General features: G+C 45.1%; 1 protein-coding gene across 1 annotated transcript in view; it reads left to right on the forward strand.

Annotated features, from left to right (window-relative positions):
- Positions 1 to 1161: 1161 nt before the first annotated feature.
- The window catches only part of KLHL30 (kelch like family member 30), a 32894-nt gene continuing 17534 nt past the window's right edge, over positions 1162 to 16521 (forward strand). Inside the window, exon 1 of the mRNA XM_075266752.1 lies at positions 1162 to 1240. The gene's annotated coding sequence lies outside the window, so the exon portion shown is untranslated. The remainder of the gene's footprint in view (positions 1241 to 16521) is intronic.

Genomic DNA, 16521 nt, shown 5'->3' on the forward strand with positions numbered 1-16521 from the left:
TAGTGGCCCCTCCACACAGTATTATGTCCCTTAGTGGCCCCTGCACACAGTATTATGTTCCTTAGTGGCCCCTGCACTCAGTATTATGTCCCTTAGTGGCCCCTGCACACAATATTATGCCCCATAGTGGCCCCTGCACATAGTGTTATACCCCATATTGGCCCCTGCACATAGTATTATGTCCCTTAGTGGCCCCTGCATACAGTATTATGCTCCATGGTGGACACCCATAAATAATTATTATACTCTGGGGTCTTTTCAGACTTCAGAGTATAATAATCGGAGACCCGGGGGAATAAAAACAAAAACAAAAAATACTGTTATTTACCTGTCCCCCGCTTCCTACGCTGTCGGCCTCTTCCGTCCTTCTTCAATGACATCAGGGATGCAGGCCGGGGTCATGGGATGTCAGACAACTAGGCTGAAGCCTGCCTGGAGCCTGGAGAGGTAAGTAGCACAGTTTTTTATGTTTCTTACCTCTCCCGGGCCTCCGATCATTATACTTGGGGGTCTGCAAAGACCCCCGAGTATAATGATAGTCTTTGCGGGGCCCGCGGTGTCACTTACTGATCTCGGCCCAGCCAGGATCGGTAAGTAAATAGGGCCCGTTACCGACTGGACTCCAGCCGGTAACGGCCTATTAGCAAAGAAGAAAAAACCGCAGCGGTAGCGACTTTCACCGGGCCCCCTAATGTCCCGGGCCCTTTGGCAGCTGCCTCTGCTGCCTCCGCGGTAGTTACGCCACTGGATTGAATACTACTCACTCATCACTAATAATAATAATAATAATAATAATAAATATGTAACTATAACAATAATCATAAATAGATAACTATTATATAATAATGATAATATCAATAATAATAATTGTAATGTACCTGCTGAAAGATAAAGCTTTTAAAGCATAATCTTACATCGAGAAGACTGTAATAATATGGAATAATAGGAAGTTAAAAAGGAGAAAAGTGCAATGTCACATAAGTAATAGTTGCAGTACACGTGAGCTACATTGCCCCCTATTGCCATATGACCCTGGAACTATCCTGATGCCTACAAGTATGTGTGTGTTCGACTTTAAAAATCTTGGGAGGGGGCAGCTGTGAAGGGCGAGGAATGTGCCAGACGACTGCCATTGAGTGGTGATCTATTAATAATCCCAGAGAGCTGTTAGCTCAGAAACACTAGAAATACTGTCAGCGGGGCAGAATATACCCACTGCCATTCTGTGCTTCCAGATCTGGTGAGTTATTGGGGGCAATGGGGGAAATAATGATGACATATGGAAAAGTTATTAGGCTAGTCTTCTGTAAGTCTCTTCTATAACTGCACTGTTAAGATCCTGTCATGTTTGTTTCTATGTAACAGGTTATTTTGGCAGGAGGTGTTGCTTCATCATAGTTACGACAGCAATTCCAAGTAGTGTTTTGTATGTGATCTGATGCAAAGACATGATATATCTAAGAATAATTTAGTTCTCTTGCAACTTCTATGTCCCTAGTAATTCATATTAAGGTAGGGGCGTAAATTTGTAGGGATTTCATGGGCAGCAAATGCCAAATTTGTGGTGGTTTGTAACACTATGTTAAGGCATGGGCTCCACAGAGATTATTGGTGCTGCAATCTGTGACTTTGGTAGGTAGACAGATGTAATAAATAATAATATTGGTGTTTTCTATGCATGCTATTACATGTGTCCTTATGGGGTAATATAAGTAATAACAGTATACTGCAATAACTGCAGTGTATACAATGATTAAGGTGCCCAGCCTGGGCCAATGAGTTTAATGCCATGCGGTAAAAATTGCTGTGTCGTCCAAGACTTGACTCTATAAATGAACTCAGATCAAACTGATATAATCCTAACATCATAAAGCTCTGCACAGATTTATAGTCAAAGGTAATGGTGAAGCTGGGGCTGTTAGATGCATTTATAGCTATTGCCCTCTGACACCCTATAACAATTATACCTTTTGGTACTGCCATGGGGATGCTGCTTGCAGGGCCACATGAGGTAAAGTCTCCTGTGTTGTCACAAAATTGCATTGATAGTAAATTGGTAATGCATTCTATTGTACAAAAAATGTTATGTTAAGCTGTGCACATATAAAATATACCAAAAGTAGTGATGACCTGTCAAGAGGCTTCATTGTTGTTACCTAAGCCAGTAGTTTTGTATTGTAAGAAATACTACAATATGGAATCTACCTGTACTTGCTCTAGTTACAAGCAGTTACAAGCAGCCAACTCATAGGTCTCAAGTGCTGAGATTAGGAATGTGACATCACCTTTTGTCTGGCATTTGCATTTATTCCGTGGCTGACTGTGGCGTACCTTTTGCATAGGCAGACTGTGCAGCTATTATGGGGCCTGTGCTCGATGGAGGGCCCCGACACTGAAATCCTTCTCCTGCTTGAAATTATTCTTCAGAATCCACCACTAGGGGAAGATCATGAGGACATAGAGATTTTTAAAGCTCCTATTGATTTCTATGGCAGCTGTGTGAAATCCTATATAATGAGCTCCCTCTAGTGGTGGTTGTAGTCAGCCAGAACTTTTGCAGTGGAACAGCAAAGTTTAAGCTCACTGGAGACATTTGTCAGTATATTTATGTCTGTTTTCTGGCATAAATATATTGAAAATATTGGGTTTAGGCTGATGTGGGGACCTTTCGGAATTCAGTATGATTATTTAATAGTAAATTATTTGGTAAGACTGCCAATGAAAAAGACTTGGGGACAGTAAGCTTACCTTTAGTGACCAGTGCCAGGCAGCTGCATCCATGGTAAAGAAACTTATGGGATGCAACAAAAGAGGTCTAGATTCTCATGACAAGAGCATAGTTATACCTCTATACAAATCACTGGTACGGCCACACATAGACTGTCACACAATTTTTGGTACCAGTATACAAGGCGGACATAGTTGAACCGACTAAAATATTTAGGGGAATGGGTGGAATGGAGTAAAGAGACAAATTACTTTTTTTTAATTAATTAAATAATTAAGTTGAGGTTATTCAGTTTAGAAAAAAGATGACTACAGGAGGTCTCAAAACAAAGATCTTCCCAATGATCATTTTACACGTAGACCTGTGACAGTGACAAGGGGACATCCTCTAACTCTACAGGAAAGAATATTTCACCAGTAATATACATGGAGATTCTTTCCTATACGAGCAGTGAGGCTATGGGACTCCCTGCCACAGGATGTGGTAATGGTGGAGTCATCATTCTAAAAGGGTCTGAATACCTTTCTTGAACAGAAAAATATTACAGTTTTAACAGCTTTTAGATTTTTAGTAAAAACTAGCTGATCCAAGGTTTAATACTGATTGCCGGAGTTGGAGTCGGGAAGGATTTTTTTCCCCTTACAAGGAGCAATTGGCATCATCATGTTTTTTTTGCTGTATATCAACAAGGGTTATAGGTTGGACTTGATGGGCCTGTGTCTCCATTCAACCTCATCTATTATATTACTATGTTACAGGTTCTCTTTAACAACTATGCAGACTATTATATTCATTTATGAGAAGAAGCCCAAATACACTGAGAAGAACAATAAGTCCTGTAGATTCTAGTGATCTCTAACATGTTCAGATAAAGGCCACGTAGGGAAATGTAACTTTTCTTCTTCCATCAACACTCTCTTTTTGGTAACACAGACTGGAAATTCAGCCTTGTTATTATCGCGGTCACCGCCTACCTCTTACTCCTATGGGATTTACTAATTGTTCTCTGTACGCAGTGAGGCCGTCTAGGAGGTGCTATTTGCTTAGACAGCTGATACGCTGCATTTTTAGGATTGCTGCCCACTTTGACTATGATCCTGAGCCCTGCAGTATTATCTGAGCTGTCCTTTAATAGGCACTAAATAAAGATACAGGTTCACTCATTGGATACGACAACATCCGCCTCAGTCTGGCTCATCTTTTAGCACTCTCTCATCACAACAGATTAAGCCCAACACAATGTAAATGACTGGGAGCAGGTATCACTCTGCAGGACGTCTGCGGCAAGCTTCACTCCTTACATTGTACAAAAATGATTAAATATGTCATGAAACTGTCCTGTATAAGGTTACCTGCTTGTCTCCAACCCCAGTATGAATGATTTATCAGGACTGATTGATGTTATTTCATGCAACTTCCGCTTATCTCCATTAAATTCCGTACACTTGGCTTTATTCCATACGTTTAAGGTATTGAGAAGGCTAAGAACTGAAACAAGTAATAGCTAAAAAGCTAGAAAGTAAAGGGAATTCACTAAATACAAAATATGACACATGGGAGGTAAATACTGAAGAAAGGAAGAGAAAATTCCAAATTATTACCTATAATTAGGCTGCACAGAAAGCTATGGCCGATAAATACAGTGCAAACATACATCATTCTACATCTGAATGCTGAATACGTTTCGCAGCTTACCTTCCTCCCATTAATTATTTTATGTATCTACAAGTGCAACATGTTGATATAGAGCAATTTGTTGCCCGTATTACTGGAGTATGGATATCTCGAGTCAGTGGCTTGGCCGGAACTCCTTCAGAAATCGGTCTCCTGTTTTATAAGACTATTAAGTCTAAACAAAGGGCTCTGCTAGAGAAATCCTCTACTGTAAGGTAAAGACAACCCAGGACTGACTAGTCATTATAGGGAAGGACTTTCCTTCTCCTGGAGATGGATTAGTGCTAGGGATAGATTGATTCAAGTGAAATGGCTATATATTGTATATTATACTCTGGTCAGATTACAGAAAATGTGGAATCTAGTTAGTGATCTCTGTACCCATTGTGGAGATTGTAGGGGCACCTTCTATTATGTGGTGTGGGATATACAGTAGAACAACGCTAGCAAATAAGCAAATTAACACGGACCTTACTGAGACCAGGTTCTCCCCTGACGAAGCCTGCGTGGCGAAACACACATTGGGGTGTATGCATGTTTCTTGGTTAATAATATGATTTATTTATTGACATGGTGATGTGATATTACACGGTGATGTGATATTACATGGTGATGTGTTATTACATGGTGATGTGATATTACATGGTGATGTGTTATTACTAGAGATGAGCGAACACTAAAATGTTCGAGGTTCGAAATTCGATTCGAACAGCCGCTCAATGTTCGTGTGTTCGAACGGGTTTCGAACCCCATTATAGTCTATGGGGAACAGATACTCGTTAAGGGGGAAACCCAAATCCGTGTCTGGAGGGTCACCAAGTCCACTATGACAACCCAGGAAATTATGCCAACACCTCTGGAATGACACTGGGACATAAGGGGAAGCATGTCTGGGGGCATCTAACACACCAAAGACCCTCTATTACCCCAAAATCACAGCCTAACAACTACACACTTTACACACTCAATACCACCTCTCTGACAGTAGGAAAACACCTTGAAACGTATATTTGGCACTTGCAGTGAGGAGAGCTTGTCACCAGCAGTGAATTTGGCCCTTGTAGTAAGTTGAGGTTGGCACCAACATTTGTTTTGAAAATCAGGGTGGATTGAGCCTCTAACCAGCAGAGTTTGGGCAAATTCATGGTGGAGGGAGCCTCTAAAAACCCCAGTTTGGGCAAATTCATGGTGGAGGGAGCCTCTAAAAACCACAGTTTGGACCAATTCATGGTGGAGGGAGCCTCTAAAAACCCCAGTTTGGACCAATTCATGGTGGAGGGAGCCTCTAAAAACCACAGTTTGGACCAATTCATGGTGGAGGGAGCCTCTAAAAACCCCAGTTTGGACCAATTCATGATGGAGGGAGCCTCTAAACAGCCCAGTTTGGGCAAATTCATGGTGGAGGGAGCCTCTAAAAAACCCCAGTTTGGACCAATTCATGGTGGAGGGAGCCTCTAAAAACCCCAGTTTGGACCAATTCATGGTGGAGGGAGCCTCTAAACAGCCCAGTTTGGGCAAATTCATGGTGGAGGGAGCCTCTAAACAACCCAGTTTGGGCAAATTCATGGTGGAGGGAGCCTCTAAAAACCCCAGTTTGGACCAATTCATGGTGGAGGGAGCCTCTAAAAACCCCAGTTTGGACCAATTCATGGTGGAGGGAGCCTCTAAAAACCCCAGTTTGGACCAATTCATGATGGAGGGAGCCTCTAAACAGCCCAGTTTGGGCAAATTCATGGTGGAGGGAGCCTCTAAAAACCCCCAGTTTGGACCAATTCATGGTGGAGGGAGCCTCTAAAAACCCCAGTTTGGACCAATTCATGGTGGAGGGAGCCTCTAAACAGCTCAGTTTGGGCAAATTCATGGTGGAGGGAGCCTCTAAACAGCCCAGTTTGGGCAAATTCATGGTGGAGGGAGCTTCTAAAAACCCCAGTTTGGACCAATTCATGGTGGAGGGAGCCTCTAAAAACCCCAGTTTGGACCAATTCATGGTGGAGGGAGCCTCTAAACAGCCCAGTTTGGGCAAATTCATGGTGGAGGGAGCCTCTAAAAACCCCCAGTTTGGACCAATTCATGGTGGAGGGAGCCTCTAAAAACCCCAGTTTGGACCAATTCATGGTGGAGGGAGCCTCTAAACAGCCCAGTTTGGGCAAATTCATGGTGGAGGGAGCCTCTAAACAGCCCAGTTTGGGCAAATTCATGGTGGAGGGAGCCTCTAAAACCCCCAGTTTGGACCAATTCATGGTGGAGGGAGCCTCTAAAAACCCCAGTTTGGACCAATTCATGGTGGAGGGAGCCTCTAAAAACCCCAGTTTGGACCAATTCATGATGGAGGGAGCCTCTAAACAGCCCAGTTTGGGCAAATTCATGGTGGAGGGAGCCTCTAAAACCCCCAAGTTTGGACCAATTCATGGTGGAGGGAGCCTCTAAAAACCCCAGTTTGGACCAATTCATGGTGGAGGGAGCCTCTAAACAGCTCAGTTTGGGCAAATTCATGGTGGAGGGAGCCTCTAAACAGCCCAGTTTGGGCAAATTCATGGTGGAGGGAGCCTCTAAAAACCCCAGTTTGGACCAATTCATGGTGGAGGGAGCCTCTAAAAACCCCAGTTTGGACCAATTCATGGTGGAGGGAGCCTCTAAACAGCCCAGTTTGGACCAATTCATGGTGGAGGGAGCCTCTAAAAACCCCAGTTTGGACCAATTCATGGTGGAGGGAGCCTCTAAACAGCCCAGTTTGGGCAAATTCATGGTGGAGGGAGCCTCTAAAAACCCCAGTTTGGACCAATTCATGGTGGAGGGAGCCTCTAAAAACCCCAGTTTGGACCAATTCATGATGGAGGGAGCCTCTAAACAGCCCAGTTTGGACCAATTCATGGTGGAGAGAGCCTCTAAAAACCCCAGTTTGGACCAATTCATGGTGGAGGGAGCCTCTAAACAGGCCAGTTTGGGCAAATTCATGGTGGAGGGAGCCTCTAAACAGCCCAGTTTGGGCAAATTCATGGTGGAGGGAGCCTCTAACCAGCCCAGTTTGGACCAATTCATGGTGGAGGGAGCCTCTAAAAACCTCAGTTTGGACCAATTCATGGTGGAGGGAGCCTCTAAACAGCCCAGTTTGGACCAATTCATGGTGGAGGGAACCTCTAAAAACCCCAGTTTGGACCAATTCATGGTGGAGGGAGCCGCTAAACAGCCCAGTTTGGACCAAATCATGGTGGAGGGAGCCTCTAACCAGCAGAGTTGGTGGAAATCAGGGTGGAGGGAGCCTCTAACCAGCAGAGTTGTGGGAAAGCAGGGTGGAGGGAGCCTCTAACCAGCAGAGTTGGTGGAAATCAGGGTGGAGGGAGCCTCTAACCAGCAGAGTTGTGGGAAAGCAGGGTGGAGGGAGCCTCTAACCAGCAGAGTTGTGGGAAAGCAGGGTGGAGGGAGCCTCTAACCAGCAGAGTTGTGGGAAAGCAGGGTGGAGGGAGCCTCTAACCAGCAGAGTTGGGGGAAATCAGGGTGGAGGGAGCCTAGTATTAGCAGAATTGTGCAACGCTTATGGTGGATGAGTATGAGGATGCGGAGGAATTGGAGAGGTTGAGTACAGACATGGAGTTTCATGTTGGGGTGCTTTACACAGGTGGGCACAAAAATGAAGGCTCTATCCAGTGGTGGTTCATTTTTATCAAAGTGAGCCGGTCGGCACTCTCAGCTGACAGACGGGTGCGCTTGTCAGTGATGATGCCACCGGCTGCACTGAACACCCTCTCAGATAGGACACTGGCGGCAGGACAGGACAGCACCTCCAAGGCATATAGGGCAAGTTCAAGCCACAGGTCCAACTTCGACACCCAATACGTGTAGGGCGCAGAGGGGTCGGAGAGGACAGGGCTGTGGTCGGAAAGGTATTCCTGCAACATGCGCCTATACTTCTCACGCCTGGTGACACTAGGACCCTCCGTGGCGGCACTTTGGCGAGGGGGTGCCATCAAGGTGTCCCAGACCTTAGCCAGTGTGCCCCTCGTTTGTGTGGACCGGTGAGAACTTGGTTGCCTACTGGAGGAACTGCCCTCCCTGCCGCCAACGTCACATGCTGGAAACATCTCCATCATATTCTGCACCAATTGCCTGTGGCAAGCATTGATGCGATTGGCCCTCCCCTCTACCGGAATAAAAGACGAGATGTTGTTTTTATACCGGGGGTCAAGGATAGCAAAGATCCAGTACTGGTTGTCCTCCATGATTTTGACAATACGCTTGTCGGTTGTAAAGCACCCCAACATGAACTCAGCCATGTCTGCCACAGTGTTAGTTGGCATGACTCCTCTGGCTCCACCGGAAAGTTCAATCTCCATTTCCTCCTCATCCTCCATGTCTACCCATCCGCGCTGCAACAATGGGACGATTCGAAGTTGCCCGGAAGCCTCCTGTATCACCATCACATCATCGGACAACTCTTCTTCCTCCTCCTCCTCCTCCTCCTCCATTAAACGCAGTGAAGCGGACAGATGTGTGGACCTACTCTCCAGCTGTGACGGATCGGATGCTATCCCTGACTCCTCTGTGTGATCTGAGTTATCCCTGATGTCAATCAGGGATTCTCTCAGAACACACAAGAGCGGGATTGTAAGGCTCACCATCGCATCCTCAGAGCTCACCCTCCTTGTGGACTCCTCAAACACCCGTAGGATGTCACAAAGGTCTCTCATCCATGGCCACTCATGGATGAGAAACTGAGGCAGCTGACTTTGTGGCACCCTAGGGTTTTGTAGCTGGTATTCCATCAAAGGTCTCTGCTGCTCAACCACTCTATTCAACATCTGAAACGTTGAGTTCCAGCGTGTGGGGACGTCGCACAAAAGCCGGTGTTGTGGCACATGCAGGCGTTGCTGGAGAGATTTTAAGCTAGCAGCGGCTACTGTCGACTTGCGAAAGTGGGCGCACATGCGCCGCACTTTCACCAGTAGCTCTGGAACATTGGGGTAGCTCTTTAGGAAACGTTGCACCACTAGGTTGAAGACGTGGGCCAGGCATGGAACATGTTGGAGTCCGGCAAGCTCCAGAGCTGCTACCAGGTTCCGGCCGTTATCACAAACGACCATGCCTGGGCCCAGGTGCAGCGGCTCAAACCATATTGCCGTCTCATCGAGGAGGGCATCCCTCACCTCGGAGGCAGTGTGCTGTCTGTCCCCCAAGCTGATCAGCTTCAGCACAGCCTGCTGACGTCTACCAACGCCAGTGCTGCAACGTTTCCAACTCGTAGCTGGGGTCAATCTAACAACAGCGGAGGAGGAGGCGGTGGCGGAGGAGGAGGCGGTGGCGGAAGAGGAGGCGGTAGAGGAGGAGGAGGAGGAGGGGGGTGTTCTTCTCGTGTCCCTGCCAGGAATGTTAGGCGGGGAGACGAGGTACACCGGGCCAGTTTGGGAAGCAGTCCCAGCCTCAACTACAGTCACCCAGTGTGCCGTCAGTGAAATGTAGCGTCCCTGTCCGCATGCACTTGTCCACGCGTCGGTGGTCAAGTGGACCTTTGTGCAAAGCGCGGAACTAAGGGCCCGCCTGATGTTGAGTAGCACGTGCTGGTGCAAGGCGGGGACGGCACACCGGGAGAAGTAGTGACGGCTAGGGACGGCATAGCGAGGTGCCGCAGTTGCCATCAGGTCCAGGAAAGCGGGAGTTTCAACAAGCCGGAACGCCAACATCTCCTGGGCCAGCAGTTTAGCGATGTTGGCATTCAAGGCTTGCGCGTGTGGGTGGTTAGCAGTGTATTTCTGCCGCCGCTCCAATGTCTGAGAGATGGTGGGTTGTTGTAAAGAAGCGCCTGATGGTGCCTTTGATGGTGCAGGAGAAGGAGATAAGACAGGAACAGGGGAGGATGAGGGAGAAGTCAACAAAGTGGCGGAGGCAGATGAAGTGGTGTCCTGGCTCGTCCTCTGGAGTGCATCGCCAGCACAGTCAGCAGTGGCAGTGGCAGAGGCAGAGGCAGTGGCAGAGGCAGTGGCAGTGGCGTGAACGGCAGGCGGCCTTTGTCCTGCCGTTGCTGCCTGCCACTGATTCCAGTGCTTGGATTCCAAATGACGGCGCATTGAAGTGGTGGACAGGTTGCTCTTCTCAGAGCCCCTAATCAATTTCGAGAGGCAAATTGTGCAGACAACACTATATCTGTCCTCGGCGCATTCCTTGAAAAAACTCCACACCTTCGAGAAACGTGCCCTCGAGGTGGGAGTTTTTCGGGGCTGGGTACGAACTGGAACATCTTGGGAGATTCCGGGTGTGGCCTGGCTTCGCCTAAGCTGCTGACCTCTGCCTCTGCCTCTAGCTACCCTTTTTGGTGCTGCACCTGCCTCAACATCCACACTACTTTCCCTGCTTGACATCCCCCCTGTCCAGGTCGGGTCAGTGTCCTCATCATCCACCACTTCCTCTTCCAACTCCTGTCTCATCTCCTCCTCCCGCACAATGCGCCGGTCAACTGGATGCCCTGACGGCAACTGCGTCACATCATCGTCGATGAGGGTGGGTTGCTGGTCATCCACCACCAAATCGAACGGAGATGGAGGAGACTCTAGTGTTTGAGCATCTGGACACAGATGCTCCTCTGTTAGGTTCGTGGAATCGTGACGTGGAGAGGCAGGTTGAGGGACAATGAAAGGAGCGGAGAACAGCTCTGGGGAGCAGGGACAGTTGGGGTTATTGTTCTGTGAAGCTTGGGAATTTTGGGAGGAAGGAGGACAAGACTGTTGGGTAATAGGAGGAGAGGAGGCAGAGTCTGACTGGCTGCTGGACAATGTGCTGTAAGCGTTCTCTGACAGCCATTGCAAGACCTGTTCCTGGTTCTCGGGCCTACTAAGGTTTGTACCCTGCAGTTTAGTTAATGTGGCAAGCAACCCTGGCACTGTGGAGTGGCGCAATGCTTGCTGCCCCACAGGAGTAGGCACGGGACGCCCTGTGGCTTCACTGCTACCTTGCTCCCCAGAACCATTCCCCCGACCTCGCCCACGGCCTCGTCCACGTCCCTTTCCGGGAGCCTTGCGCATTTTGAATTCCCAGTTAGAAATTGGCACTATATACCAGTAGCAAAAATTGTGGGTGCACGTAACCCCAATATATTCTTTGAATTCCCAGTCAGACAATGGCACTATATACCAGTAGCAAGAAATGAGGGTATTTATAACCCCAATATATTCTTTGAATTACCAGTCAGAAACTGGCACTATATGGCAGTAGCAAGAAATGAGGGTATTTATAACCCCAATATATTCTTTGAATTCCCAGTCAGACAATGGCACTATATACCAGTAGCAAGAAATGAGGGTATTTGTAACCCCAATATATTCTTTGAATTCCCAGTCAGACAATGGCACTATATACCAGTAGCAAGAAATGAGGGTATTTGTAACCCCAATATATTCTTTGAATTCCCAGTCAGACAATGGCACTATATACCAGTAGCAAAAATTGTGGGTGCACGTAACCCCAATATATTCTTTGAATTACCAGTCAGAAACTGGCACTATATGGCAGTAGCAAGAAATGAGGGTATTTGTAACCCCAATATATTCTTTGAATTCCCAGTCAGACAATGGCACTATATACCAGTAGCAAGAAATGAGGGTATTTATAACCCCAATATATTCTTTGAATTCCCAGTCAGACAATGGCACTATATACCAGTAGCAAGAAATGAGGGTATTTATAACCCCAATATATTCTTTGAATTCCCAGTCAGACAATGGCACTATATACCAGTAGCAAGAAATGAGGGTATTTGTAACCCCAATATATTCTTTGAATTCCCAGTCAGACAATGGCACTATATACCAGTAGCAAAAATTGTGGGTGCACGTAACCCCAATATATTCTTTGAATTACCAGTCAGAAACTGGCACTATATGGCAGTAGCAAGAAATGAGGGTATTTGTAACCCCAATATATTCTTTGAATTACCAGTCAGAAACTGGCACTATATGGCAGTAGCAAGAAATGAGGGTATTTATAACCCCAATATATTCTTTGAATTCCCAGTCAGACAATGGCACTATATACCAGTAGCAAGAAATGAGGGTATTTGTAACCCCAATATATTCTTTGAATTCCCAGTCAGACAATGGCACTATATACCAGTAGCAAAAATTGTGGGTGCACGTAACCCCAATATATTCTTTGAATTGCCAGTCAGAAACTGGCACTATATGGCAGTAGCAAGAAATGAGGGTATTTGTAACCCCAATATATTCTTTGAATTCCCAGTCAGACAATGGCACTATATACCAGTAGCAAGAAATGAGGGTATTTGTAACCCCAATATATTCTTTGAATTCCCAGTCAGACAATGGCACTATATACCAGTAGCAAGAAATGAGGGTATTTGTAACCCCAATATATTCTTTGAATTCCCAGTCAGACAATGGCACTATATACCAGTAGCAAAAATTGTGGGTGCACGTAACCCCAATATATTCTTTGAATTACCAGTCAGAAACTGGCACTATATGGCAGTAGCAAGAAATGAGGGTATTTGTAACCCCAATATATTCTTTGAATTCCCAGTCAGACAATGGCACTATATACCAGTAGCAAGAAATGAGGGTATTTATAACCCCAATATATTCTTTGAATTCCCAGTCAGACAATGGCACTATATACCAGTAGCAAGAAATGAGGGTATTTATAACCCCAATATATTCTTTGAATTCCCAGTCAGACAATGGCACTATATACCAGTAGCAAGAAATGAGGGTATTTGTAACCCCAATATATTCTTTGAATTCCCAGTCAGACAATGGCACTATATACCAGTAGCAAGAAATGAGGGTATTTGTAACCCCAATATATTCTTTGAATTCCCAGTCAGACAATGGCACTATATACCAGTAGCAAAAATTGTGGGTGCACGTAACCCCAATATATTCTTTGAATTACCAGTCAGAAACTGGCACTATATGGCAGTAGCAAGAAATGAGGGTATTTGTAACCCCAATATATTCTTTGAATTCCCAGTCAGACAATGGCACTATATACCAGTAGCAAGAAATGAGGGTATTTGTAACCCCAATATATTCTTTGAATTCCCAGTCAGACAATGGCACTATATACCAGTAGCAAGAAATGAGGGTATTTGTAACCCCAATATATTCTTTGAATTCCCAGTCAGACAATGGCACTATATACCAGTAGCAAGAAATGAGGGTATTTGTAACCCCAATATATTCTTTGAATTCCCAGTCAGACAATGGCACTATATACCAGTAGCAAGAAATGAGGGTATTTGTAACCCCAATATATTCTTTGAATTCCCAGTGAGACAATGGCACTATATACCAGTAGCAAAAATTGTGGGTGCACGTAACCCCAATATATTCTTTGAATTACCAGTCAGAAACTGGCACTATATGGCAGTAGCAAGAAATGAGGGTATTTGTAACCCCAATATATTCTTTGAATTCCCAGTCAGACAATGGCACTATATACCAGTAGCAAGAAATGAGGGTATTTATAACCCCAATATATTCTTTGAATTCCCAGTCAGACAATGGCACTATATACCAGTAGCAAGAAATGAGGGTATTTATAACCCCAATATATTCTTTGAATTCCCAGTCAGACAATGGCACTATATACCAGTAGCAAGAAATGAGGGTATTTATAACCCCAATATATTCTTTGAATTCCCAGTCAGACAATGGCACTATATACCAGTAGCAAGAAATGAGGGTATTTGTAACCCCAATATATTCTTTGAATTCCCAGTCAGACAATGGCACTATATACCAGTAGCAAGAAATGAGGGTATTTGTAACCCCAATATGTTCTTTGAATTCCCAGTCAGACAATGGCACTATATACCAGTAGCAAGAAATGAGGGTATTTGTAACCCCAATATATTCTTTGAATTCCCAGTCAGACAATGGCACTATATACCAGTAGCAAGAAATGAGGGTATTTATAACCCCAATATATTCTTTGAATTCCCAGTCAGACAATGGCACTGTATACCAGTAGCAAGAAATGAGGGTATTTATAACCCCAATATATTCTTTGAATTCCCAGTCAGACAATGGCACTATATACCAGTAGCAAAAATTGTGGGTGCACGTAACCCCAATATATTCTTTGAATTCCCAGTCAGACAATGGCACTATATGGCAGTAGCAAAAATAGTGGGTATATATAGCCCCAATTCTATTGCTAGGGGACTTGCAGTGTATTTCTGGGGTGAAGGTGGGGGGGCACACCGTTGGAACGGGTATCGGGGGTATATATCGGGTATACGGGAATACACTGTGAGTGTATTCCATTCAGGATCCTGGGAAAGCTGGGTTGCGGCGATTGAGCCCGTCAGTGCCACGTTACACTGACAAGCTTCTCCCTGGAATTGAAGTTATATGTAAGCCCAATATATTCTTTGAATTCCCAGTCAGACAATGGCACTATATGGCAGTAGCAAAAATAGTGGGTGTATATAGCCCCAATTCTATTGCTAGGGGACTTGCAGGGTATTTCTGGGGTGAAGGTGGGGGGGGCACACCGTTGGAACGGGTATCGGGGGTATATATCGGGTATATGGGAATACATTGACAGTGTATTCCATTCAGGATCCTGGGAAAGCTGGTTTGCGGCGATTGAGCCCGTCAGTGCCACGTTACACTGACAAACTTCTCCCTGGAATTTAGCTCTTATAAGAGCTGTTGGTTGTCTTCTCCTTCCTATCCTAGCCTGTCCCTGCCTACCCAGAATCTAAGCCCTAGCTAACTGGACGGAAACCTCCGTCCCCGGTGAATTGCAAGCTCAGAATGACGCGAACCTGGGCGGCGCTGTTCTTTTAAATTAGAGGTCACATGTTTTCGGCAGCCAATGGGTTTTGCCTACTTTTTTCAACGTCACCGGTGTCGTAGTTCCTGTCCCACCTACCCTGCGCTGTTATTGGAGCAAAAAAGGCGCCAGGGAAGGTGGGAGGGGAATCGAGTAATGGCGCACTTTACCACGCGGTGTTCGATTCGATTCGAACATGCCGAACAGCCTAATATCCGATCGAACATGAGTTCGATAGAACACTGTTCGCTCATCTCTAGTTATTACATGGTGATGTGATATTACATGGTGATGTGTTATTACATGGTGATGTGTTATTACACGGTGATGTGTTATTACACGGTGATGTGATATTACACGGTGATGTGTTATTACACGGTGATGTGATATTACACGGTGATGTGATATTACACGGTGATGTGTTTTTACACGGTGATGTGTTTTTACACGGTGATGTGTTATTACACGGTGATGTGTTATTACACGGTGATGTGATATTACACGGTGATGTGATATTACACGGTGATGTGTTATTACACGGTGATGTGATATTACACGGTGATGTGATATTACACGGTGATGTGTTTTTACACGGTGATGTGTTTTTACACGGTGATGTGTTATTACACGGTGATGTGATATTACACGGTGATGTGATATTACACGGTGATGTGTTTTTACACGGTGATGTGTTTTTACACGGTGATGTGTTATTACACGGTGATGTGTTATTACATGGTGATGTGATATTACATGGTGATGTGTTATTACATGGTGATGTGTTATTACATGGTGATGTGATATTACATGGTGATATGTTACTCTCTGGATCATGTTCCTGTCATATGCTTTGACTATTGTTGTGCTAACACTTGAATGCACTTTGTCCTGCATCTATTTATACTGTGAGGCTTTATTTCCTGGACAGTGTTCCTCTGATGCGCTATAACTCTTGGTACCAGCAGGACATACATTTGGCATTACATTGGTAGTACTTCAAGCTTCTCTGTGGACTTGCCAGTTAAATTGTATTCATTCCACTGCCATCTATATTTATTTTTATTGTCCATTTAGGATGGTCTTCTATTGTGGGCTTTGTTCTCTGCCATTCCTCCCTTTATACATTGGGTCTTATCCCTGTGTGAGGATGAGACTCCCAGCTATGTATTTTGCAATTATGTGTTTGGACTTGGCGAATTATTACCTGGCCAGAATCTTTTTTTTTTCTTTTTTTTTTTTTGTAGAACAAATCTATTTATACCAAATGGCTCTTTTCTTCTACATGGTGGATCAAAGACTGGCACAACATCATTTTCCTTATGTACAATATATTT

This window comes from Leptodactylus fuscus, chromosome 3, assembly GCF_031893055.1.
Source record: "Leptodactylus fuscus isolate aLepFus1 chromosome 3, aLepFus1.hap2, whole genome shotgun sequence".
Taxonomy (NCBI): Eukaryota; Metazoa; Chordata; class Amphibia; order Anura; family Leptodactylidae; genus Leptodactylus; species Leptodactylus fuscus.